Source organism: Acinonyx jubatus, chromosome A3 (assembly GCF_027475565.1).
Source record: "Acinonyx jubatus isolate Ajub_Pintada_27869175 chromosome A3, VMU_Ajub_asm_v1.0, whole genome shotgun sequence".
Taxonomy (NCBI): Eukaryota; Metazoa; Chordata; class Mammalia; order Carnivora; family Felidae; genus Acinonyx; species Acinonyx jubatus.
In genome coordinates this window covers 37,240,526-37,267,947 of record NC_069388.1, presented here as the reverse complement: position 1 = coordinate 37,267,947, position 27,422 = coordinate 37,240,526, and positions in this window count along the sequence as shown.

Sequence of the window (27,422 nt, the reverse complement as noted above, 5' to 3'; positions counted from 1 at the left end):
AAGGATAACATGAGGGAGTCATAAGGGGATAAGAGTTTTTCTGTATTTTGATTATGGTCGTGGTTACATAGAGCTACACTAGTGAGAAACTGCACAGAGTTAAACACACATATGCGTGTGCACACACACACAAGAACAAGCATTGTTGATGAACTCTGAATAAGCTTTGTGAATTATACCAATATTGATCTCCAGATTTTGATATCACACAACAGTTATGCAAGATGCAAATGCTGGGGAAGGCTGGATGAAGAGTGCACAGAATCTTCCTGTACATTTCTTAGCAATTTCCTGTGAATCTGTGATTATTCCACAATAAAATTAGCTTAAAAAGGGATAATTTCAAAAATGCATTAACAAACAGATGAATGAATGAGCGAATCAACAAAACAGAACATTATCCACAATAGGAGTGAGAGAGGCAGGTCCCTTTCAATTGGGAATGTTTTCTTTTTATTATTATTATTATTACAACATGTTACTAAGACTCCATCAGTTATAAATTCTGTCCTCTAATTTGGCTGGTTCTAACTAGACGTAGTTTTTGCATTTGGATAATGAGGAGACATTTTTAGCCTTCTGATAACTGTACCTAAGATATGATTATATAATAAATCAAATGTCAAAAATCTAGAAACATTTATTAAGGATAAATCTTGTCTTTCTGTAAAGGCACAGAAATACATCATGCCTCACACATTATACTCCTATCGAAGACATTTATTTGGGGCTGAAAGAATTAACAACACATTCATGGGACTATGAGGTCAATATTTTCATATGTAGGCCCTGCCCCCACCTCCTGGATCTCAGATTTTCTTCTTAACAGCCATCTTAGCTAAAATGAAAATGGACTGTGCAGTTGAACATAATAGCCACTTTTGCCCCTGCACATGTAATTGCTTGAATTTTAGTTTTAATTCTCCCTCTCTCTTGCTGTAATTATGAACACAATTAAGTGTCAGAGGTCAGAGCTGCTCAATTTTAAGAAGAGAGGAACAGCCAAGATGAACTCCTTTTCCTGCCTTCAAATACTAATTGCTAAAACGGCTACAACTAACATTTTCATAGTGCAACTGATAACACACTTTCACTTAGAAATATCCATTTAAGGGCCAACTCAGACAATATGGAAAATGGTGTTAAAAACTACTAAAGTAGGAACAGAGAACTGCATGTACATTTTCCAATGAATCAGCAAAAGCCTAAGTACAACTGAGTACACTGACTCCAAGGAGAACTAGGACACTCCACCCCTTGCTAAAATCTCTCGTGCTGATGTTTTTGAACTCCTGACCATGGCCACCATCACTCTCCAAGAGAACTTGTATGTGTCCTGAGCTTGGGGAAAGGAAAGAGAGTTAAAGGTATGAACTAAGACTTGAATCTACCAAACAATTGTAAAAGGTAATGGCTTTAATTTGAGCCAGAGTCTACCCAGTGGGGGAGGGAGTCACATTAATTGGCTGCAAGACCTACCCATGGACCAGCCTCTTGGTTCTTTGTGACTCCTAGTTGATAAACTGAGTGCTTATGGAAATCAAACAGGGAAGAGTAGTTCCAAGGGCTCCAGAATCCTCAACAGGTATGTGCTTTGGGAAAAGCAACACTTATTCAAGGCTGCAGCAAGGAATATTGAAATGAGTCCAGAGCCAAACTAGAACCCAAATACAAAATTCAAAAGGACAAGCGGTAGTGTCACTAAATGAGAAGGGGCAAGAAGCAGAAAAAAAGCAAGACTGGGGCACATAGCCCCAAAATCAAGCATCAAGGTGCAGGTGTGTCCACCAGGAATGATTGGGGCATTACCTAGAGCAGATATTGTTTCTTGCAGCTGTCTTTTGTGGACCATGCAGAATGCAGGCAAGCTGGATAAGCTAAAAAGATCAGAAGGAGGGCAGACTGGAGAGATGTGAGTAGAGGGAAGGAAATAAGGTAGTTATTTTCCTCAGGCACCTTATATAGTACAGTGGAAAAGTTTGATGTATTCATCAGTAATTAAAAGACAAGCATATGGGCATATGGGAGGTTTCCTTACTAGAGAAATAAATAGTGGCCCATGGGAATATGGGAAAAAGAAAAGTTGGTTTTGATTCAGGGAATCTTAGAAGGCTTTGCTAGGGAAGAAGCATTTAAACTGGATTTTTATAGGTAGCATTTTAAGAAGCAGAGATGGGGAGAAAAATCCTGAGAGAGGGAAAAGCAAGTTCAAAAACAAGGAAGGTAAGAATATATGAAGTATCTTTGCAATGTATTATTTGAATATAAAGAGAGCAACTGACCTCATAGACCAGTGGGCCCAGAAAGATGAAGGGGAGACCAACTTAGACCACTTTGGGCCTTGCCTGATAGAGAAAGTTACCTACATGGTGGATATTGTGGGAAATGGGGAAGCAGAATGGAGCAGGCAAAAACGTCAGTGAGCAGAACGTGTCAGAGAGACATTATGAGGTTCTTGACTAGAGGTATTTAAGAACCTGAAGAAGTGGAGGATGACTGGAGGCAAGTCCGTGGGAAAAGAGTCAAAGATAGTTTTGAGATTTCAAACCAGTATTATTGGAAGATGGTAATGTTGTTAAAAAATATATTGGTACTAGGATATTATGAGATGGTTTTAAAGATTTTTTTCTTTTTGTCAAATGATTCATGTCAAAAATATATATTTCTGCCTACTTTGAAAATCATGTATGAGATTGTACCTTTAAAACATTTCTCATATTAATTTAGCTGAGTTCTTTACATTGAATTCAATAAAAGCAGAAACTGAGACAAGAATTTGGGTCCCAAGCTCATGATTTACTGAGAGTGCTCTTGGGAGAAATGTGTGAGTAAAAGAAAGAATCAGTGGGATAAGGAAACTAGCTAAACATGACTGTGGGTTATTCTGGAGTTCAACCTCAGGCTTGATCCCATGGGAATCTTTTGAACATGAATTGCATCACAGAGTTGGTCCCAATATTAAGCAAAGGGATCAACTTTTTGTACCCCTGAATTCATCAGTCCTCAGCTTCAGGCAGTCCTGGGCCAGTGAGATAAGCCTAATATCTTGGGTATGAAGGCTCCTAGTAGCTTAAAGCAATTCTCTAGAGAAGGGAGCAGGTGTGAGCCTTTAGTTAACGTTCACAGCAGCTGGGCATGTGTGTACCATCCTAATACAAGGAACCTACGTGGGGTACCATCACTTCCCACTGCCTACAAGTTTGGTTGTCCACCACAGATAACTAAATATATTCTAGGGTATTACAAATAAAGTATATTTTGATAACTCATTATTTCTTTAAATTTCCCTTGTCTCTCCTAATGAGGATGAGCTAAAAGAGAATATGTTCCAACTCACATCTCTAAGGGGAACATCTTGGACCAAGGTCTTTGAGATAGCAAGAATACTGCCAAGAGAGTGTCAAGCTCTCTGAAACTTCCTGTTTTTAACCCAACTTCTGTCTTCTCCACAGAATGTCATGGTCAGAATATACTCTTGTCTGAATCTGAGTCATATCTTTGTTGCCTGACAACATTTTAGCTTAACCATCCATTGATCTCAAATAACAGGAAGCATCTGAGTCCAGACATAGAATAAGAATTGAATAAGTGCCTAGGCTTTGGTGCTGAAATTCTGAATCAACCCAGACTATCTGTAAGAAGAACTTTTAGATGAGCTCTGTGTGGTTGATAAGCAAGAGTGAATGATTTTCAGGAAAAGTCAGGGTCATAGCTTCCTTGCTTGTAACAAAGAATCAATGAAGGCAGTAGTTGGATTTGATTACTTCACGAATTTGTGAGGTTTTTGGAACATGACCATAGAAAATAGTCTATGCAAGGATTGTTCGTTAAACAAGAAAGTTTTAAAAAGTATTCCAAAGGAAAAAAATGGGGTTATATCACAAGGACACAGGAACTAGTTTGAAGGAGCACTTGCTGGCCAAATCTAGGACAATTTGAGCACCAAAATATTTACGGAAGGTAATCTTTGAGTCTATACCAAAAATAGCTAGACAAATCAATAAATAAACAGGGGGAAAGGGAGGCTCTTGCTCAAAAAGAATGCTGATTACTGGCTGCAGATGCAGCGTATGAACTATAGTTGGAATATCATTATTTTGCAACTATCATAACAAAGACAGGATCAGGCAAGAATTATCAAAGGATGCTAAATTCATGGAGAAATTTTGATGAGGAGCAAGATGGTTGCATGGTCTTAAGCGTCTCTGACAAACTGTTTTACTAGTTGCAAATGAAGTATATTGACTATACTGTAAGGAAACTGGGAAACCCCTTGATGAAGAAAAGCTTGGACGATACTTTGGTTGATCAAAATCAACGTGACTAATGAGGGGCTAAAGGACATAGTATGCCTCTGAATGTGATGTCTTGACAAGCACACAACATCCTCCATGCAGTATTCCGGCTGAGAATGTATAACCTCAATCTAGGGACAAAGAACTCTCAGAAATCCCCAAATAAAGACTATTCCATTAAAAGGAGGCACTTGAGTTACTCAAAACTGTCAATTTCATAACTGAAAAGACAGGCTGAGGAACAGTTCCAGATTAAGGAAAACTAAAGAGATATGACAGTCAGTTGAGCATCTGACTTCGGCTCAGGTCATGATCTCATGGTTCATGAGTTCGAGCCCTGCATTGGGCTCTGTGCTGACAGCTCAGAGCCTGGAACCTGATTCAGAATCTGTGTTTCCTTCTCTCTCTGCCCCTCCCCTGCTTGCACTCTGTCTCACTCTGTCTCTCAAAAATAAATAAATGTAAAAAAAAAATTAAAGAATGTCTTTATCCTTATGAAATCTATACTTAAGAATTTAGGGGTAAAGAGGCATAATATATGTAACGTACTCCCTAATGATTTACAAAAAATCGATTTATGTATATGTGTATGTATGCATATGCATATTTAGAAAGAGAGGAAAAATGACAAATAAACAAATTAAATCAAAATGTCAACAAAAGATAAATCTGGGTATTCCTGCGTCTTTTCTGTAGGTTTCCAGATAAAAAGTTATTTACAATTAAGATGTTTTTTAAAAAAAATAGGGGCAAATATATCGGTACCTCAGTACAAATATATCAATACCAAAATGATTCCTTGCCAGCTGAACAAAATGGAATCCATTCCAGCACACCATCAATGACCTGGCCCCTAGACCACTACTGATACTTCTAAAGTGGCTTCCTGCTTCTCAAATGCTCCCTCTCTGATCACTTGCCCCACTGCACATAAAATGATATGCCTAAAACAAGCACAGTTAAGTGCTGCCCCTCTCTGTTTTAAGGTCCCCTGTTGACTACCAATTACAGATCAAACTCCTTTTTGACCTTCAAAACCCTCCAAATATGACCCTAAATTGGTATTCCTTCCATATTTTCTACTATCTGTGACAAAATGTGGTGTAATAGAATATGAGGCTTAGGGTCAGAAAGATCCCAAGTTCTCACCTAACTCCAAAATGCATTGTGTGAGATCAGGAAAATTTGCTGACCTCTCTCAGGTGCAATTTCTCCATTTGCCCCCCGCCCCTAAAAGGAAATTATAATGCAGAATATATAGGATGATGATAAGGATGATTATATCACCATGCTTCATCACAGTCCCCCAAGTCTATAATAATTGCCATTCCTCAAGTCATTACAGAAGCTTCTTCTGACTGGAAGTCCTCGTCCTTGACTGTTTTCCTCTGTGAGAGCATTCTTTGATCTAATCTCAGTCTCCTATCTCCTATGGAGGCCTTTCATCTTCCCCACACATTTGCAATTGCTCTCCCTTCTGCATTCTCATAGCCCTTTGTTCATATCTCTATTTTAAATTCATGTTTTATTTTCCATCTTTGTCTTAGTATTGGACCAAAGGAGCTCTCAATAAGTGTGGGCTCAAAGCATATGTGCCTTATGGAGTACTGGGGGATAATACTTACTATAAAGAATAGTAAATACACGTATATTATTATCTCCCATTTTGGATTACACAAATTCATTTAGAGTGGTGGCCATGTCTTCATGTATCCATCTGAATTCCCCACAGGGTACTCAGCAGAGTGGAATGGGGTTCTGTGCCCTCACTTTCATTGAAATAATAATAATGATAGTGATAATAATAGCTAAAACTTATTGAGCATTTACTAAGCTCCTGGTCCTATCTTGGGCACTCCATACATATTAAAACATTTAATCCTCACAATGATTTCATGAGATACATATACTTTAGTACTAGTCTCATTTTCTAGATAGGGAAACTGAGCCCCAAAGAGGCTAAATAACTTGCCACAGCCAGTAAAGCAGTGGAGCCAAGAATGAAGCCTAGAGAACTGGGCTACAAAACTCATTCTCTTAACCATTACTCTGCACCATTTATCCTCGGAATATATTGGGATCTGAAGGACAGCAGGTTGCCACTGTGACAGCAAGGAGAATGTCTGTAAACAGGGAAGATTGTCACTAGAAGATACAATGCCGCAGGGCAGCCATCCCACCTGGTCATTCTCAGGAGGACATGCTCTTTTATCTGGTGCCTTTTCAGCAATAATACCCTGCTTTCTTCTAGTGTCTTCCTTTTTCCTTCCCCCAGGCCAGCAGCCACTCTTTTACTATCAGTTTACCTTTGTGGGCTCCACATCCTGGATGCCTTACCACCCAGCCTCTTCCTCTATTAAATTTTTACTGTGACGATGATTTGTAACAACAACCCCCTAAATCTCAGTGGTTTACAACAACCAATGCCTACTTTTCTTATTCTTCTCTAAAGGTCAGCTGTGGTTTGGCTACTCTTGGTTGGGTTTACCTGGTTCGGGTGGGCTGGGCTGGACTCAGCTCCATGTGTTTTCATAATTTTGAAACCAGATTAACACAAAGACAAGTTCTTCATAAGAGAAACAGTAGAGCAAAAGAGGCTAAACTAACTACAGAGCATATTTAAGTCCTGTGCACATGATACACCTGCTAATCTCCATTGGCCAAAACAAGCTGTATGAACCCAAAATGAACAGGGCAGGGAGGCAAAATCACATGGCAAAGGAGCATGGAAATATAACTATATTTTAGGAAGGAGTGAAAAAGTAAGAATAATAATCCTACCTACAGAACTCTCCAATGTCCCAGAGACAGCAAGGCAGGGGTTTCCCCACACAGAGAGCAGTAGGAACAGCACAAAGCATGGCTTACCCTTGGGCTCTGATGTGGACTCAGCCCCAGCAGTCATTTGGAAGTGGATGGATGAGACCACACCATGAAGGATGGCCAGAGAGCATACTCATGTATAATGCACCTGCCTCAGAAAAATCACATTGCCCCAATCTGAATGAGTGGGGTATGATTATGCAGTCAACCAACAAATAGCTACTGAGCATAGAATTACATCAAGGTGGTGTTTTGAGTCTCAAAGAGAAATGGTACATCAAGGGCCAATTGACCTCTCTAGGAAGACAGGACTAAAACACTTGCAACACATACTGAAGGAGCCAGTGTGTGATTAAGTTCTCAACCACATAGAGGAGCTCCTAGAGAAAAGGACAGTATTTTACAAGTGATAATTGCACAGCACAAAGCACACGCAGAGAAAGCCTTGGGGAGTTGAGAGCTTTGAAAGAGGACCTTGAATGTCCTATAGATAGAAAGAGCAGATAGAAAATGTTAGATATGCATTTCCAGAGAGGATAACTGGATGAGTCAGGAGAGACGGGGGACAATAATAGTGTGGGATATTATAGGACTGTCATTTAAAAGAGTTTTAGAAAATCATATTCCAGGAGCCAGAGAGGGATAAAGGAAAATGGCCTGAAATGACAAATCCTGTGGCTGCCTTGGTCTGAAAGAAATTCCTGAGCTGTCTTTTTGAGTTCAAGTTCTATTTTCTGTGTTATTTTTTACTATTTCAAGCCCGTTCACTTTCTAACTAAACTGTGTGGAAAGAAACAAAATTTAAATGATTCAACATATGTCACCCACAACTACTGGGCCCTGCCGTTCTTTTTTAAAGACAACCCCCATGAGGGTTCTATTTTCAGCCGGAGCAGATTTCCATTTCAACCAGAGCTCCTTGGGGTGCTGCGTTTCCCTTCTCTCCTATTCAGTGTGGGATCCAGTTGGGATTCTTTAAAAGACCCGCTGTGTTGCTGAGTGTCCTGGAAGAATGCAGCATTGCAGCAGATCTAGCTAAACCAATAAATCATGACCCGGACATACCAGCCATTGGGCCCTCCTGTTTATCACCAACAAAAGGAAATGCAGCGCCTTTTCTTTCTTCCTCTGTGCCAATGCAGCACCCCAGGGATTATAACAGGAGGAGGAAGAATTAAAAGCTGAAAGCTAGATATTTTTCTAGCTTGAGTTAAAATGCTACTTCGGGATTATAAATGTCATTACAGAGACTTCTAGTGCTCACCCAGATCTGGTTGTAGGAGCATGGGAAGATGAAATATCCCTACCCTGTTGCTGTGGGTGGTGATATTTGGCTGTTTCTGGACAGTGGACAGAGATGCGTGTGGAGCAGTGAAAGACCTCACATTTCTCTAGGGTCTCTTCCCATGACTGTTGAACAAGGAGGCTGCTTGCTCCTGACACTACAGCTAATAGTTAGTGGTGCCCCATCAGCCTGGACTGCCACGTTACTGTCTGGAGAACAGTGGTCCTGAAGGATTTCTGGGACACTCAGAGGGCATTGCCTAAGCAAGAAATACACCACCTTTGCTGTATTTAGGCACTAAAATTCCAGAATTATCTGTTATCACAGTTTCACCTACCTCTGCTGACTGATAAATGCTAACCCGTATCTACAAGGGTCTAAAAGACAGTGACCTTGACTTAGGCTAGAAGATTTAAGACGAGGCAAAATAGAGCCCAGTGCAGCGGTATCTGGGCAGCATAAAGTAACCCCCAAGCTCCAGTGTGTGTTTTTAGTCCTAGGTGAATCCCTCACAATCTCATTTAGAACCTAATAGGTCTTAGTTTAGATACAATTCTAACACAGCTTCTTCTTTCTAGCTTAAAGCACAAAGTCAGAAGGGAGGGTGTTCAGAGTTGTGCTTACAGCAACAAACAGAGAAAGCTGACAGCTTATCAGCTTGGGTATTTCTGTGGCACTCTTGGTGCTGAATTAGGTGAATTTACAAGTTCCCATAAATTTTCCTGGGACTTTCTGAAATGTCATTTAGTTTGTATATTGGCAGATTGTTTAATATCTTCTCTGTGACCCACCACCCTGTGGTGCCAAACTTTACCTAAGGAGGATACAGTGGGAAATATCACGAGCACGATGTTGTTGAGGAGAAGCCAGTGCAAGCTCATTAACTTGGACACATACTCTGGCTTCTCACCACTGGCCCACAGCACTGGATCTGAGTGTAGACACAAAATGCATAAGGAACTATAAGGCATCAGGTTCTTATTATCAAAGAGCAGTGTGATTTGCAGAAGCAAACTCATTATAAAAATATGGACATTTTGCAACCCTGTCTAGTATTGCAAGCTTCACTTGTATTGGACATGGTCTCTTGAGGACCCTTTTCCAAGGTTAAGTTGACCTACAACTAGTAATACCAGGTATACAGAACTATAGATCTTTGATTGCCATTTTCTCCTGCATACTTGACCACTGTTCATGGAGAGCAAAGTTGACAGGTGGTGCCCGAGGGAGATTTGCTGGAAGCTAACAGATCACATTTGTGCTATAACCATTAGATGTTTATACCTAGAACATCTAGATGTTCATAACCTACCTCTACAGGCCATCCAAATCCTATGGTTTACTATGCACCATGGGGCATTTCTCCACATCTGAAGCCAAGCAAGGAGGGGGTGACTGGCAGAGAAACTGCTGAATTTAATTTTCTAACCAGTTATCTCCCTGAATAGATACCTTTCTTATGAAAGTGCCTTGAACTTTAAGAAGAGAGGCACCCTATATTCTTGACCAGCCTATCTTCCAGAATTGCATCTAGCCCATGAGCACTTGCTGGCATTTATGTTTAGTAACCAGGAGTTTGGAGTGATGTTCAAAAGAGGATACCTGAGGGTGATCTATGCCAGGTAACCAAGAATGACCTGCAGGAGGCCCCCACCTCAGTGGCACATGATGAAGCATCCTCAGTAAAGACTCCCTATTGAGTTAGGAAACATTCACAAAGCAAGAATTCAATGGTGACCAATTCTTTCACAAATTGGGTGAAGTCAAAAGCCTCTCATTCTACCTATCACTGCCACAGGAATAATCAGAGCTCTGCAGTGGTCATTTACAAAGTGGGTTGTCAGATACAGTCCTTTGTGCGCACAGTTAAGAGCAATGAATTTGTGGACAGGGGTCCTTATCTCAGCTGTACCCTTCTCTATCACTCAGAGCAAATGGTCAAGCTGAAATGGTGGGACTAAATCGTGAGGGGAGGACACTAGCAACTACGGTCTGATTTTCCAGGGTGTGATTATACTAATGACAAATATATGGATAGTTTAGGGCTTGTCGTGATCTAGAATTAAATAATGACTTGCAAAATTTAGAAAATAAAGCAGTTAAGATGCTAGTCTCTCTGATCTACCCACTTTACAAGGGAATTTATTATTATTATTATAATTATTATTATTATTATTATTATTATTATTATTATTATTTTAGAGACATGGAGCTAAAACCAGGTAAGTTCTTACTGTAGTAACTGAGGTCACAGTCATCTGTGCGTTGCAAACTTAAGAATGCATATAATTTGATCAAGGAAACCGCATTTGCTCACTTTCAAGGAACTTCCTCCTAATACGTGACAGTTAACGATTAAAAATTAGCCACTTTAGTCTCATATGGCAGAGACTTTGCTTATTTCTGAGGAGCCATGAAATGAAGGATTTAATAATTGTATTTTTGTCCTCTCAAAGCTTTAAAAGTAGAATTATCTCCTATTTCTGCTCCTAAAGGTACAATACGGAAGCCTGTCATTTGCTGGTAAAAAGGTTGGAAAGAAGAATGATCTGGGGGCAGTGGGTACTATTTCAACATGGTACTTTTCTTTCAGAAAACTAGAGCAATTGAGGGACAGGTAAGCACAAAGAGGATTAGTTGGTATTTCACTAATGGAATGTTGTTAAAGACCTACTGTTTCTTCCCTGTTTGAGGGATTCTAATATAACACTCATGGAAGAAGACAGGTAGAAGTTTGTGTATAAGATGGACGGTGGAAGTGTTGGAATACTTCCTGAAATCATTCTGCGTGACTATGTACATCTATCAACCTAAAGCTCATCCTTACCCACACACCTGGCAGCACTGTAACTCATATCAGAATATTTGAGTATTTCCACTAGTCTCAATAGGTCTATTTACAGTCTCATTGTTAGCAAAAACTCACCTTCTATACGGGACTGTCAGAAATGAGAGGCCCTAGACCACTGTTGTCCATGATCTAATGTCCTCATCATACTGGAGCTCTGACCTTTCACTGTTCTAGTTTGGTCATCTCCCTGAACTTGGGGCCCATGGGTGGACATCAGGGAATCTGTGAACACTGAAAACTCCATGAAAACATGTGTGAGCTTTTGTGTGTGTGTGTGTGTGTGTGTGTGTGTGTGTGTGTGTGTGTGTGTGCGCGCGCATGCGCATGTTTCTTACAAGAAGGTCCATAGCTTCCAACTGTGTCTTAGAGTAGTTCTGTAATGCTCACTGCAAAGAAAGGAGAGAAACACTGGCCACAGAAGGAATGTATTCTATAGCATATACCCAGCTCAACAACACATTTACTCTTTCTGTCCTCTCAAAGTCTCTGTGAGGATACAGGCTCATCTTGGTCCCATTCCACATTCCCCTCTGTTTCTTCTCTTTCCTTCACATTTTCTCCTCCCCCTTGAAGCATCCTTAGCCCCCAGTGAATCACATCTGGTTGCTCTCTGATGAAATTATTCCCTCATGGGTGTTAACTGCAGAACATATTATGTCTCCCACACTCTTTTGCTCTATGTTTAAAAAAAAGAAAAGAAAAGAAAAAAGAAAAAAAGAGTGAGAGTTCACACCAAAGGAATGAATGTAACAGAATTTCAGACACTGTGGTCTCTAGACTGAAATTACTTAAGGGTCCTTCCCAGCACCTTTCCAATCCCACCAGCAAGTGACAATACTGTGCTGCTTCCCTGTGTGACTGATTCCAGACAAGTCATTTCCTAAACTACAGGAAGTCAGCAAAAGGACACAATTCTGGTGCAACAGAAGAAGTAGCAGCCAAACTTGCTGACAGAGTAAATAAGAGTTGGCCGATTTTCATGTTAATTTGTAATCTGATCATGTGGCCTTATCTCTAAATTGTACAATTACACCTCTTTAGTAACCTCAAAGAACCTATATCAATGTCCTGTCTACAAAGAGAAAAGGGCAGAGTATGGCCAGAATCCCTTATCTTGCTTTTCCTAAAATGTAGAACAGCATCTTCCAAAAGAAAGTCCAGGCATGGATCTCCCTCACTCCAGGACAGAGCAGTCTGTAGCCTCCAAGTCCCTTCTTCCCACCCCCTGGGAAGAGGAAGAAGCCCCCACATTATCCTCCCACTGATCCATCCCAGCATGCTCATGGGAGAATCTGGAGCTCCTCTAGCACCCTCTCCCCTCCAGTTCCTCAAAAACATACCCCACAACCCAAAGGGTACTCCCAAATATGTACAGACATCAGCACCTTCCTCCTGGAGAAGAGACTGTAGTCAATTATCTGTTGACAGTTCTGAGGAACTGTCTATGTTTAATAATGCTTAAATAAGCCTGCAAAAAAGGATCACTTTAGACCCTCCCTGCAGCTTCTTCAAGTCTCCTGTGATAATCCTGAAACCTAATCATCTTCCATATTTTGCCTACTTTTCTGAGCAATAGTGGGTGTGCGTGTGTGTCTCTTTTCCATTATCATTAATGGGAATTGGGAGCACTTAAGAGGCAAGCCTTTCCCTAGAGATGTAATTTCATGCATTAAGATATCAAAACATGAGAGAATACACATAGATATGTGGTGGATTCATACGATTGGCTCCATTAACACTAATGGGAATGAGGCCCGTGTCTCCCTGCCACACTGACGGGACAGATATAGAAGAGCTGGCGCCTCAGGAGGCCCAGGCTTGATGACTGACCTCACCCTTGCATGTAGTTTCCTTTGTTTTCAAAAACAGCTGGATAAATACAGCAGAGGCCTCTGATTGAATATAGATACCAGGTCCTCACCCTGGCAGCAGGCAGTCTATGAGGTATGGCTTTAAAGGAACGCATGAGACGGACTCTATAAGCCACATAAACATCAGTCATTTATGGTCACATTATTCAAAGAACAGACAAAGCAAATTAAGGATATATGTTTTCCTAGTGTTAGAAAAGGAGACAGCAGGCCCAAAATGGAGTCACTTATGCTAAACCCCACCAAGACTTAAAACCTTTTAACTGCAGCTTCAGCTTCTCCCAGAAATATGATCTTTAACCAGCCAACCTGGAATTTCTTTGTCAACACAAAGATGTAATCCACTGATAGACTCCTTCCATTCCCAGTAGGAGGGCAACCTTGCCAAAAACAAAGCATTCTTCACTAATAATTTCCTTTCCCACTCTGTCCCTGCCTTTAAACACCTTTCCCTTTCTTTAGCTCTTTGGAACTCCTTTCTATTGCTAGATGGGATGCTGCCTGATTCATGAATCATTCAATAAAGCCAATCAGATATTTCGAATTGAATTTTTGTTATTTAACTCTAGAAGGGAGATGCAAAATCCTGAACCTCAAAGACCTACACCTGCTGCAGACTCAAACTACCAACAGGACCAGGTACTCCCTGATGGACTCACTTTCCACATCATTCCACTCCAAGCCTTGTCTACCTTCTCTCTTTTAGGGTAATATTTGCACTTGCCTTTCCTTTGATGTCTTCTCTCTGTCATACTTACTGACACTCTCTCCCCATTGAGTGTTTTGTATATCCAACATTTACTTGATTACAAAATCCTAGACCCTTTAAAATATAAAATTGCGTGGAGTTATATCATCTTAAGGAAGGTGACAATATGGTCAAATTATTCACTAAGATCCATTAGTTAGTGAGAAATAAATACCAAGTATCCAGCAAAAGCAAAGCAGCAAAGTGTAGCAATTAAAACCTTAGAGTTAGACATTCCTGAGTTCCAATCAAATGTTTAATGTGTAATCTTGACCAAGTCATTTAATCTCTCCTGTTTTCACATCTGTTAAAACAAAACAAAACAAAACAAAACATGTGTACTTCATAGGATTGTTGGTAAGCTTTGGATCAGTAATCTATGGCCATAATAATGCCACATAAAATAATATGCACAAAACCTCAGTGACTTAAAATAAACATGTACTTTTGCTTAATAATCTATGTGTTGGCTGGGAGGCTCTGCAGATCTGCCTTGGGTTTGGCTGATTTGGGCTTACTTGCTTATGCATCTTTGATGAATTGGTTGTTTAGTCAGGTCTGCCTAGTCAAGGATGACCTTAGTTGGGATGGCTCATCTGTGCTTCATGTGGTCTCTCATTGTCCAGCTATACCCTACACCTGTTCTCCTGCTGGCAGGGGTCAAAGAGAGAGGGTGGCAGTGAACATGGCCTCCTAAGGCTTGGAACTGTTACACAATCACTTCCGCTGCAACTTATTAGTCCAAGTAAGTCACATGTTCAAACTCAAACTCAAGGAGTGAGGAAATAGATTCTATCTCTTGATAGGCATTGCTATGATGTCATTTTGCAAAGGGTGTGGTAAAAGAAGAATAAATGACTGTGGTCATTTTCCAGTCAGTCTTCCACAAAGCTAAATGAACTTGTAAAGGGCTTAGCACAACACTACCACACAGCAAATTGCTTAATAAAATACATCAATTGTTAAAACCATTATAACCATACTATAATTCCTAGTTATTAATGATACAGTATTTTATCTGACACATTCTATGCATCTCTTCACATTCTCTTCATGCCAACCTCTTCCAGATTCATAAGCAATTGCTCTGGTCTTAATTAGTGCACAAACCATCAATTCTGCTTGGGCCTTAGTGGCCTGACTGCAAGTTGCTTTCCATAGGAAAGTCGTCAGGCCCTCTCTACAGCTGAAAGTTTGGTTTGTCTCATGACATCTGGACTAATGTAAAATGTCACACTGTGAGGCATGGGGTCTGTCACCCTGAGGAGCTGGTAAAGCAGCTGGATGAACAAACTGTGGTGTGGAAGAGCCAGTCCTCTATGGGGTCACCTTTGACCAGTGGAAAATAGGACACAGGAAGGAGCAAACAAATAAATGTCCTCTCCTTATCCTCTCATGGACTGTTCCATGAGCAGAATCTTTATAAATCCTGTCCAGAGACATTGTGTGGGGCTGAGCAAACATACCTGCCAGACAACATACTGTATCTACTCACAGATAGATCATCATGAAGCAGTGACTAGTAAAGCATCCTATTATCTTGTTTTCCACACTTCCCTGCCTCACTTTATTTTGTCTTCACCCTCCAGTCCTGTGTCTGCATATCCCAAATAAAGCATTGGCACTTAATCCTTGCCTCAGGCTCTGTTTCCATGCAACTCTAAGATAAGTACATTTATCATATATCTTGTGCATATATTACATTTACATGTTATAAATGGTTTAAGGATAAATAATAATGTACCAATATTTGTCTAATGATGAAAGCCTATAGGAATAAAGCATAAAGGCATAACTTGTAACACATGTTACAAGTAACATGTGTTCAGTCCACTCATGAGGAGAACTCAGATCCTTTTTGTGATTAAATAATAAGGTTGCTGTGAACAGCTTGGACAGCAGACATTAAAGTAAGGACTTGGAGGGAAAAAATTGCTTTAGTGTCACAGTTAGTATTAGTTTTAAATTGGATATAAGTTATGTTGCTGGAGGTGTTTTACAGAGCAGGTTGGATGGGTGGAATGAGTGAAAGGACTGGCCAAGAAATCTGTGGACTACTCCCACACAAAACCCAGAATCCAGAGAACCAAGGGCTTTATCTTATAGAGTCTGCATTTCCCAAATAGGACCCAATTATTCTCCTTCCATCCCTTCCTTTAATGCATTCTCCTTCCTTCCCTACATTGGGACAGAATGTCTAAAGAATTTCCCCAAATGGAGAGATAAAAAAAATAACAAAAACAAAACTTCTCAGACTACAGAAATGAACTAACAGAGGAAGGAGGCTCTCTCCTGCCGCTATCCCCAGGTTCTACAGATTCTTGTAAGAGATATTCAGAGAGCATCAATATCTTGGATATCTGATAAGAGACAGTTCTTCTTAAATTGAAGGGGCTGAGGTGGGGTGGACATTATCAGAGTCATGATACTGTAAAGTTGTCTGTTAAATTATACTTTAGTTGGCATGACCTCCTCAGTTTACTGGGAGAAACTGTAAGATGGTGTTCAGAACATGACTTTGAGGAGTCAAATCTGAGTTCAAATGTGGGTTGCCATCCTCATCGACCTTCTGGCAAGGTTAAACAAGTTGTGTCATCGATCTTTCTTTTCTTGGTCTTAGAGTTGGTAATAACATCCTTTTAAACTAGTGTCTTAGGTGAGTTAACCCTGAGATGAGAACTCATATGCAAGGGATTTTTTAAGGAATTGCTCTCAGAAAAGGCTGATGAAGAAATGAGGGAAGCTGGTCCAAAAGGGAGAAGCCAGGTGAGGAGGGAGAATGTTCAGGTAAATTCCCAACTTCAGCCTGATCCCAAGGGGAGCTCTGCAGTATAAAATGTACCCCAGAGTTTGTGCTACTTCAGAGCAAATGAGCTGAGCTTCCATATTTTACTACCAATCAGTAAGACCCACCTCCTCATTCATAAAATGGGAATCATATCTATGTTACTGGGCTAATTGCATTCCAAATTCTACATGTATAAGAACTCTTAGCAATATGCCTAGTGCGAGATGAGAACATGACATGTAGTGGGTTGTTTCTAATAATGATTGTCATTATTTTTTTAAGTGTATTTATTTTAAGAGAGAGAGAACAAGCAGATGAGGGGCAGAGTAAAGGAGAGACAGAATCCCAAGCAGGCTCTGTGCCATGAGCACAGAGCCCAATGTGGGGCTTAAACTCACAAACTGTGAAATCATGACCTGAGTGGAGATCAAGAGTTGAACACTTAACTGACTGAGCCCCCCAGGGGCCCCAGTGATTGTCATTATTATTGAAGAAATTGAGCAAGTTGCTAAAGCATCACACATCTAGCCAGAGCAGAGCCTTGAGAGAGGACATGTGTTTGGTTCTTTCCTTCTGACTCTCCGAGGAGTCACAGAAACTCTAAGCTGCATGCTTACACTCCGGATCACTTGGTACCCAGGTATCTTCTTCTGGGTGGTTCTACTCTCAAGTCAATTAGAATTAAAGTGAAGAGTTAGAAATGAAAGTGATTCTGTCATGTGTTTGTTAGTGCTGTTCTGAAAATCTGAACAGAAAAGGTCAGACAATTCAAAATGTATTTGTTCATGTGGGTGCATTCACATGGAAGCAAAGTTTAACTGGAAACGTTTCACCTTGACCAGTGTCAGATGTTCATTTGGAAGCAGAGCCTTGTCATCTCTCATTAAGTCTCTAAAACACGCCTAGTACATGGTAAAAAGAATATATATCATGTGAAAAAATCCACATTCTTTCCTGAAACTATTAAGCACTTTTCTATCTTTCTTAATCCTCATTCTGGGTACTATGCTTCAAATAAAGAATACCCATGTGCCTCTTACTGAAATAATATTCTCAAGCTCTTCAGGTCATTCTGCCTGCATGCCATGGCCAGAAGAGCTGAGAGTTTATATCTCCCAGAAAGAACCTTTTACTGATGCCTTTTGAACGTGAACTGTGAAACCCCAGCTCCCTTGTCATGATGTAGGACAAACTATGGAGCTCCCTTTGGGGTCAGGCTGAGCTGGGAATTCACATGAAGTTTCTCCATCTCCATTTGGCTTCATAGTGTTTCCTATCAAGCTTCCCTCACTCTTTCACCAGGCTTTTCTGGGAGCAATTCCTTAATAAATCATTCTGAAGCAAATCTTTGTCTAACAGTCAGCTTCTGGAGTCCTAACCTAAGACACTGATTGGGTGGCTCAGTTGATTAAGTGTCTGACTTCGGCTCAGGTCATGATCTCATAGCTTGTGGGTCCGAGCCCCATGTCAGGCTCTGTGCTGAAAGCTCAGAGCCTGGAGCCTGCTTTGGATTCTGTGTCTCCCTCTCTCTCTGCCCCTCCCCCACTCACACTTTGTCTCTCTCTCTCTCAAAAAAATAAATAAATAAACAATAACAAAAAGATTTTCTTAACGAACATAAGGCCAAAGCAAGCTAGCAACATGGCATAATAAAAATTAGCATTTACTGCATGACTCATTTATCAGGAAATGTGTAAAGCAATCTATGGGTTACAGTATCTATGGGCTATGTTTGCAGATAAAGAATTAGAAAATAAGTACTAATAAAAGATAAAAGTTAAGTAATATGTTTATAACCACACAGCTAGTTAGTGACCAAGTACATCTTCATTCAAACTGATTGATAATAAAGCCTAGGCTCTTAACCAGTCACCACTTTTGAACCCTTGAACTTGAAATGGAGAAAATGTGAAAGAAGATCCTTTAGCTCTTATTCCAAGAGGCATCCATTTCAATGTCTGGATTAATCAACCAAGGAAATTCTGTCTTTGTTTTCAGATTCTCAGCTAGGTCAGCTTTGTGAATGTTTCTGGATTTTGCATCATATTCCATGGAGGAAAGTGTGGACTGATATTTCACTTGCATTTTTATGCTTGTGTTACTTAGATCTTCTTAGAGACCCCGTTGAGTCCCAGTGCTAGCTGCCAGTGCCAGTGATTTCTCCATCAGGGAGTGGGGTTTAAAATTATCACTGACAACAAAGGTTCATCCGCTAGAAATGTAATATCCCTGAAATCTGACCTTCTTGAAGTTCAAAAGATAGTACCACTAAATTGAAAAGAAACCTTCAATGTAGGGTTGATCTTACGGACTATAATGAGGACCAGAGTTTCAATCTGCTCCCCAAGTGTGTGGCAATAAGGAAGGAAAGAAAGAAAAACAAAGAAGTGGAGATGAAGCTAATTCAGTGGAATTCAGTACAACAAATGTATTGAAGATCTTCTGCCCTCACTTACTTCATTATAGTGGGGCAGCACCCCTGCCGTCTCCTTTTCAAACTCTGCCATAACTCCTACAACCACATTCAGTACAGCAACAATACTTCACAGCAATTCTAAGGATAATAGTCCCTTGGTATTTCTCTACCACTAATAAAATCTATGTGGAAACTTTAAAGCTAATGGTCACAAAGAGTAGCGACACAGATGCATAGCCAAAGAGAAAAGAGCCAGGGACTTAGGACATTTCATTATTTCCTTGCTCTTTCCCTCCTGCCATGTATTAACCTAAACAGCAGCAGATAGTAGATCATGGGACACCTACATGTTGGGGTGGGTCCTCAAACATCTTGAACCGTGTGAAAGATACCATATAAGGTGCCAGCATCTTCTCTCCTACAAAAAGCTTGGAGTCTAGACTGGAGGCTAACACTTTTGAATTGATGCAGCATGAAATAAGTAGATTCTATTCATGATTGTGTGGGTTTAGTAGATGAAGAAATCATTTAGAGCCAGGCTGATCAAGGCAAACATTGGGAAGGAGGTTCATTTTGAAGAGCAGTTAACTGTGGGAAGGCTAAGAGGACTAGAAAAGGCATCCCAGGCTCAGAGTCTGCATGAGCAAAGGTGTGACAGAAAAAATTTAGAAGACATATCAGATGCATAATGGATCCACATGCAATAAAGAGTTTGAAACAAAAATTTGAAATATTTGAACTAGGCTAAACTGCCTTCCAAATATTTTTGTAATGTCAAATGCTTCCCTTACTAAAAATCCACTGATTATTGCTTGACAAACTATAGTACTAATATAGTTCTGTATAACAAACCACCACAGACCCAGTGATTTATGACAACAACCATTTTGTTTACTCATAATTCAGGGGATAAGCAATTTGGGCTGGACTCAAACGAGTGGTCTTCTGTTGGTCTAGTCTGAGGTCACTCATACAACTTTTGTCATTCTGGCAGGTCATCTGGGGTTAAGTGGTCTTGATGGCTTTGAATGTATGTTCCTATTTTGGAGACCATCTTAAACCATGGATTCATTCATGCTGAGGGCATGAACTCCACCTACCGCACTCTCTGCATCCCCCCAGACTCTGCACTAGGTGGAATCTGTCTCATGGACTCTGCCCTTCCATCAGGGTCACAGTGAAGATTCTGATAAATGATATTGAGAGAGCTAAGGGTTATGGATCTGAAGCCAAAACATTTACCATTCTTTTACCATAGGGAAGGAATTCTGAGCAGTATTTCAAATTTGGAGGTAAATCTATGATATTTATCCAACTAAAAAAAAATCACCCACTACCATGAACATTCTGGAATGGTTAGACAGAGAGATGGTAAACCCATCTTGTTCAGTGCTCTACAATAAGACATGGAAGGAGTCTATGGTATCAGGAAAACATAGCTATGATGAGCCTGAGTGGTGACATTCTTTACTCGGTGGGGAGAAAAGAAATCTGTGTACTCCTAGTATATGTCTGCAGGCTCTGGCATAGATCTGGAAAGGAAATATTTCTCCCTTTGGTCTAAAACACAAGACACATAGCAACTAGCAACTCCTTTTCTCCTTAACACCTGCATAGGGATTTGTCATACCTGCAAGTAATATTTATTTTCATTTACTTTTGGTATTGAAAATCCAGCTCCTTAAACTTCTAATATTTGAGAAAAAAATATCATTTAGTGGCCTGAAACAGCATCTAACTAAATGGTGTCCAAAAAGATGGAAAAATTTCATCTTCTTTCTAAAAATATCCCAGAGAGGCTTTTATACAGGGAGAATACATTTGTTGCAATACTCTGCCTACAGCAGCTGTCCCAAAGGGTAGGCAAGGTTCTCAAAGTACTTCAGAAATGTTAATGCATTTATTCCTCAAACATCCCTAATTAATATATAAAGAGCAAGAATTTATTACCATTTTTTTTAAAAAGAGCCACATTAGCATCTGTCCATATCCCCATTGTCCCTAACCCTGTGGTGCACATTGACCTGACATCCAAATGTCACCATTTGCATCTCTTTGCCCAAGGGCTTCTCTTGACACCACATTTCTCTGGCCTTATGCACAGCAGGCTGAAACAACTGGAGAATTAACAGTCCCCAGGAGCAGCCATCAACTAATGCCTGACAAAAATTAAAAATCGGTATGCAGTACCATCCCTCTACAACAACCTCTACCCTCTGGTGAGATGACTCTGAGCTCCATGTTCTACAATGGCTCCAGGGTACCCAGTGGGATGGAGCTCCAGTTACCCACAGCGACACTAAAATTGAGCATCTCCCTTGAATCATCTGCCTTGCTGTCCTGGTGCTTCCTGGAGTTGCCTTCTAACTAAATCACTTAAACTCCAATCTTTGTCTCAGGTTCTGCTTCTGGGGGAAACAAACCAAGACAAACAGTGATGCATAGAGTAAAACTGTTTGCTTTTAATTAAATCAGATCTAATCTTCAGGTCTGGGATCTAGAATTGCTTCCATAAGACCTTCCTCTTCTTTCTATATTTAGAATTGTGAGAGGCACCTCAGTGGCTCAGTTGGCTGGGCATCAGACTCTTTATTTCAGCTCAGGTCATGATCTCAGCGTCATGGGGCCAAGCCCTGAATTGGACTCCATGAGCATGGAGCCTGCTTGGGATATTTTCTCTCCCTCTCTGTCTCTCTCTCTCCCCCCTCCTCCACTTGTGCTCTCTCTCTCTCAAAAAGAAAAAAAAAAAAAAAAGAATTGTGAGGTTTATAAATTAGAAGAAAAGACCACAGGACATTTTATTCCAAACTCCTCATTCTACATATGAGGAAACTGGAGGTCAGAGAGGTGAAGAACTTGCTTCTTGGGGTAAAGCAGAGCACCTTTCGTTCCCAGAACAGCACTGTCCACACTAAACCACCCCACATTGGTTGTTCTGAGAGCATCTATCTTTCCTTACTGAATATGATGCAATCGAAATAATATAGTCCAGTAAGGTAGAGAGCAAACTTGCAGATAGCACAATAAAAAAAAAAAGGCTAGAATAAGAAATAGGGAGCAAAACTGGAGATATAGGCTTTGAGTTATGGAATGAATAAGTCATTGGACAAAAGATACAGCATAAGGAATATAATCAATGGAACTGTGATAGCCTTGTATGGTAACAGATGGTAGCAACACTTGTGGTGAGCACAGCATAACATCTAGACTTGTCAAATCACTATGTTGTACACCCGAACCTGCTGTAATATTGTATGTCAACCATACTCCTATAAAAAGTAAATAATAAATAAAAATAAATTTTAGGGGGTGGCTGGGTAGCTCAGTCAGTTAGGCATCTGACTTCAGCTCAGGTCATGATCTCCTGGTTTGTGAGTTGGAGACCCGTGTGTCAGGCTCTGTGCTGACAGCTCAGAGCCTGGAGATTGTTTCTGATTTTGTGTCTCCCTCTCTCTGCCCCTCCCCTGCTTGTTCTCTCTCTCTCTCTCTCTCTCTCTCTCTCTCTCTCTCAAAAATGATTAATGGTTAAAAAAAGTTTTTTAAATAAATTTTTAAAAATAGGGAAAGAGTAAAGAAAGAAAAAACAGGTTAGCCTAGCAAATGAAAGGTTAAATAGAGTGCAGTGGTTCTCAGTTTTGAACAGACATTGGAATTACTTGAGGTGCTCTTAAAAATGTGGAGGCCTGGATCCATTCCCCCAGAGATCCTGATTTAACTGATTTGGTGTGCACCTTTGGCACTGGGACTTTAAAAAAGCAATGCTCAGTTGACTCTACTGTGCAGCCAAGATGGAGAACCACTGGTCTGGCATACCAAAATTCTTCCATCACTGAAATAAGAAATCATATTGCTTTAGGTAGGGACTCTCAGCAGTCAAAAGAGGCTCCAAGGATATTAAAAAATGAAGAATTAACAAAAGAAGGTGTAAAAATATTTTACACATGTATTTTAAAGGTTTGCATTTAATCAGCTAACATTTATAGAGAGTACTGTGCAGTATAATTACATATTAACTACAGTGCCTGTTGTAGGGCAAATAATGGCCCCAAAGATGTCTGCATCAAAATCCCCCAGGACCTGTGAATATGCTGCCTTACTGATAACTGAGATTTCAAAAATATGATTAAGTTAAGGTTCCATAAATGGGGAGATTATCTTGGATTACCCAGGTAAACCCAATGTAATCACAATAGTCCTTACGAAAGCGAGGCAAGAGGGTCAGAGTCCGAGAAGAAGCGAGACTAGAAGCAGAGGCTGGAGTAATTGGCATTGCTGGAAGGGGGCCAGGCACCAAGGAATGAAGGCGATCTCTAAAAGCTGAAGAAGACAAGTGACAGATTCTCCCCCAGAGATCCCAGAAGAGAAACATCCCTGCCAACACCTTGATATAAGCCCACCTAAGATCCATTTTCAGACTCCAACCTCCAGAACCATGATAATAAATTTGTGCTGTTTTAAGCCACTAGGTGTGTAGTAAATGGTTGCACTAGCAGCAGGAAACTAATACAGGGCTGCTGGTGTGAGCTAGTCATGATACACACTTTAAGGTTTTGTGATGAACATTTCTTTCACTCCCATACCCACCATCCCTGTGGATAATGTAACCTAAAGATAAGAATGAAAGCCTAAAACTGGAGCCCTTTGTGACTGTGCAGTCCAAGCCAGAGGACTCTCTTGGCCCCAGTGACCAGCGCTGGCTCCAAGGACATATGATACTGCTGCAGATGACATCAAATAGGACACAGGCTAACATCTGCCTAAATATGATGCCCAACACAGAGAATTAGGGATTCTGAAGAATCATTTGTTCACCTTTTTAAATCTATTCTTCTATTCATCCATTTATTTATCCACTCAACCAACACCATTTGGCTCCTGCTATTATGTTGGGCAGAGGTGTGATCTAGTATAGTTAGGATTTCCAGATAAAACGCAGTTAAACTTATTTCAGAAAAACAACAGATGATAATATATATATATATATATATATATATAAATACAGAATATTAATATATTAATATTAGTATTATAATATTGTTTGATGTTTACTTGAAATTCAACTTTACCTGGATGTCCTGTATCTTTATTTGCTAAATCTATACAATCCTGAGGTTAGCAGTTCTCAGCCAGAGTTCCAAGACACACTCCTGTGTTACTGGTAATTTGTGGCTGCACTTTGTGAATGACCTGTGCTTATAAAAACTTAGAACCTGATTCTAACTGAATTTATTCTGGCATGCTGCCTTGTGCCAGAGAGAGAAGAGTGGACTTTTTGTCAGAATAAAAAGAAGAAGGCAATGCACACAACACTTTGGCACCCCCTGGGAGATGAAAGCTGCCATGCTTTTTGAAAGGTAGAAAATAAGGGAAGAACATGACTGATCCAGTGTGTATTACAAGGACTCATAGACTATCTTTTAAATTCTGCCCTGTCATTCACTAACTGTGTGACTTAAGGGAAGTTATATCTTCTCTGAACTTTGGGGGTTCTTTTCCTATAAAATTAGAACATTATATAATTTCTAGGTCATTTGATCCATCAACTAATATTTATCCTTGATCAAACAACTAATATTTACCTGCTATGTGTCAAGCCTCATTCTAGCTGCTAGAGATACTATGTCGAACAGGCCAAAGTCCTTGTTCTCAAGAAACTTGTATTTCTTTGGTTATATAATGATTAAAGAAACTATCCCAGCACTGAAGCACACAGTCGGTGTTCAACAATTGTTATGGAATGACTGCTTTGATTTATGATAACTTAACACCTTATCCTCAAGAGGCTTACTCTCAAGTAAACAGGTTAGCCTTGCCTGCCTTGTTTGCTCAAAGGCTTAGGAAATGCTATTTGGGAAAAACTATTTTAATCTTGAGTAGCACAGGGTGTCAGGGAACAGATTTCATTAGGTTCTGTACTTCCTCTGTGAGAGAAGTTTCCAAGAAGCAGTTCATGACAGGAAGAAGTACAGTGGATTCTATGCTGGGTTTGCCTGTAAGTCAGAAGGCCCATGCGGGGGATATTGCAACTTTTGTAGCTTTGGTAACCCATATGGAGATGGGGACAAGCAGGAGTCATAGGCATCTATGTGTTTACATTCAATTTCATGTATTCAAGTAACATTTATTAAAGTAATTTCCATGCACAATGGAGGTAACCTTCAGTTTTCAAAGCTGACTGCAGTTCACACTGCTTATATGCAAAAATCTGGCAGCAGCAACTGTGCTCTGAGATTATATAAGAAAGAAATATCTGAAGGAATCCACAGTATTTTTTTTCATGTTGTGAAATATAATTTCCCTAATCTGTATGTGTGCCTAGGAAAGTATAAATAGGAAAGACATTTATCACAGCATAGAAAGTCATCTATTTATTCAACAACTATCCACTGGATGGCCTTTATTAAGCATAGTACTGAGAAGACAAGAGAGAAGAGAAGAGAGAAGAGAGAAGAGAGAAGAGAGGAGAGGAGAGGAGAGGAGAGGAGAGGAGAGGAGAGGAGAGGAGAGGAGAGGAGAGGAGAGGAGAGGAGAGGAGAGGAGAAGAGAAGAGAAGAGAAGAGAAGAGAAGAGAAGAGAAGAGAAGAGAAGAGAAGAGAAGAGAAGAGAAGAGAAGAGAAGTCATGTAAGACCTTGCTACTGAAAGTGTGATCAATCTGTGGACAATTAGCATCACCAGCTATGAGTTCTTCAGAAAGGCAGGATCTTGGGTTCTACCAAGACCTATTGAACTAGCATCTACATTTAACAAGGTCCCAGGGTGATTCAAATGTACATTATATTTTGAGAAACCCTGATGTATGATACCATCATGATGACCCAGAGAGGATGCTGCTATAGAGACAGAATTTATATACAATATCAAAAAATAAGGAGAGGGATGCTCGGGTGACTTAGTCAGTTAAGCTTCTAACTCTTGATTTCAGCTCAGGTCATGATTTCACGGTTCATGAGTTCAAGCTGATAGCACAGAGCCTGCTTGGGATTCTCTGTCTCCGTCTCTCTCTCTGCCCTTCCCCTGCTTGTTCTCTCTCTCTCTCTCTCAAAAATAAATAAACATTTAAAAAAGAAAAACAAATGATGGGAATAGCTGTATGATTGTTCTCAAATTAAAATCCAAATCTCCTGCAACGCCGTTCTCTTTCTTTTTTCTCACATGTCATTTCAAACTTTTTGTTTCTTTTACCACAAACAACAGTGGTAAACGAATTCAAAACTATATTATTCCTGTCTGTATGTATTTATTTCCTGGGTTTCATTTCTTCCTTGTGAATTCTTAACTTTGGGTATGCAAATTCTCTATTCATCTTGTTTTTGAATAATGCAGCCTCACTAATACGTGAATGCTTTTTGCCATTAGCTTCAAATATTCATGCCAATAGTTGGTATCAGATTAACATAACAGGTAAAAAAATGACTCCAAAATCAATTATATCCAGGTTTGCAGTATTTTTTATATCTGCAGTAAAGTTTAGTATATCTCCTTCTCTGTGAATGTACATTGATTTTTTGTAAATTGAAACACGATGCTCATACAAAAAATTATAACCCTTTTATTTATTTTTAAATGTTTATTTATTTGAGAGAGCGCACATGTGTGCGCACGCGCAAGCAGGGGAGGGGCAGAGAGAGAAGGAGAGAGACTCCCAAGCAGGTTCCACACTGGCAGTGTGAGCCTGATGCAGGGCTCGATCTCACCAACCACAAGATCATGACCTGAGCCAAAATCAAGATTCAGGTGGTTAGCTGACTGAGCCACCCAGGTGCCCCAATTATAACCCATTTAAATACAATTCAGTGGTTTCAAGCATATTCATAAGGCTGTACAACCATCACTTCATTTCCAGAACATTTTCATCTCCCATTAACAGTCACTGTCCATTTTTCTTTCCCACTGCTCCTGTTCACCACTAATTTATTTTCTGTCTTTATGGATCTCCCCATTTTGGATATTTCATATGGCCTAAAGTGTCTGGTTTCTGAAATCACTCATGTTTTCAACGTTCATCCATTTTGTCGCATGTCTCAATTCTTTATTCCTTTGTACAGTTGAGTAACATTGCATTGTGTAGATGTCCTAAACTTGTTTATCCATTCATTTATAGATATTTAGTTGCATCTGCTTTTTGGCTACTATGAGGAAAGCTGCTATGCACATTCATTTACTAATATTTGTGTGAACTGATGTCATCAATTCTCTTCTGCATGTACCTAGGAATGAAATTGCTGGGCCATATGGTAACTCTATGTGTACCATTTTGAGGAACTGCCAAACTGTTTTCCACAGCAGCTACACCACTTTAGCTTCCCAGCAGCAGTGAGTGATGGCTCTAATTTCTCCACATCCT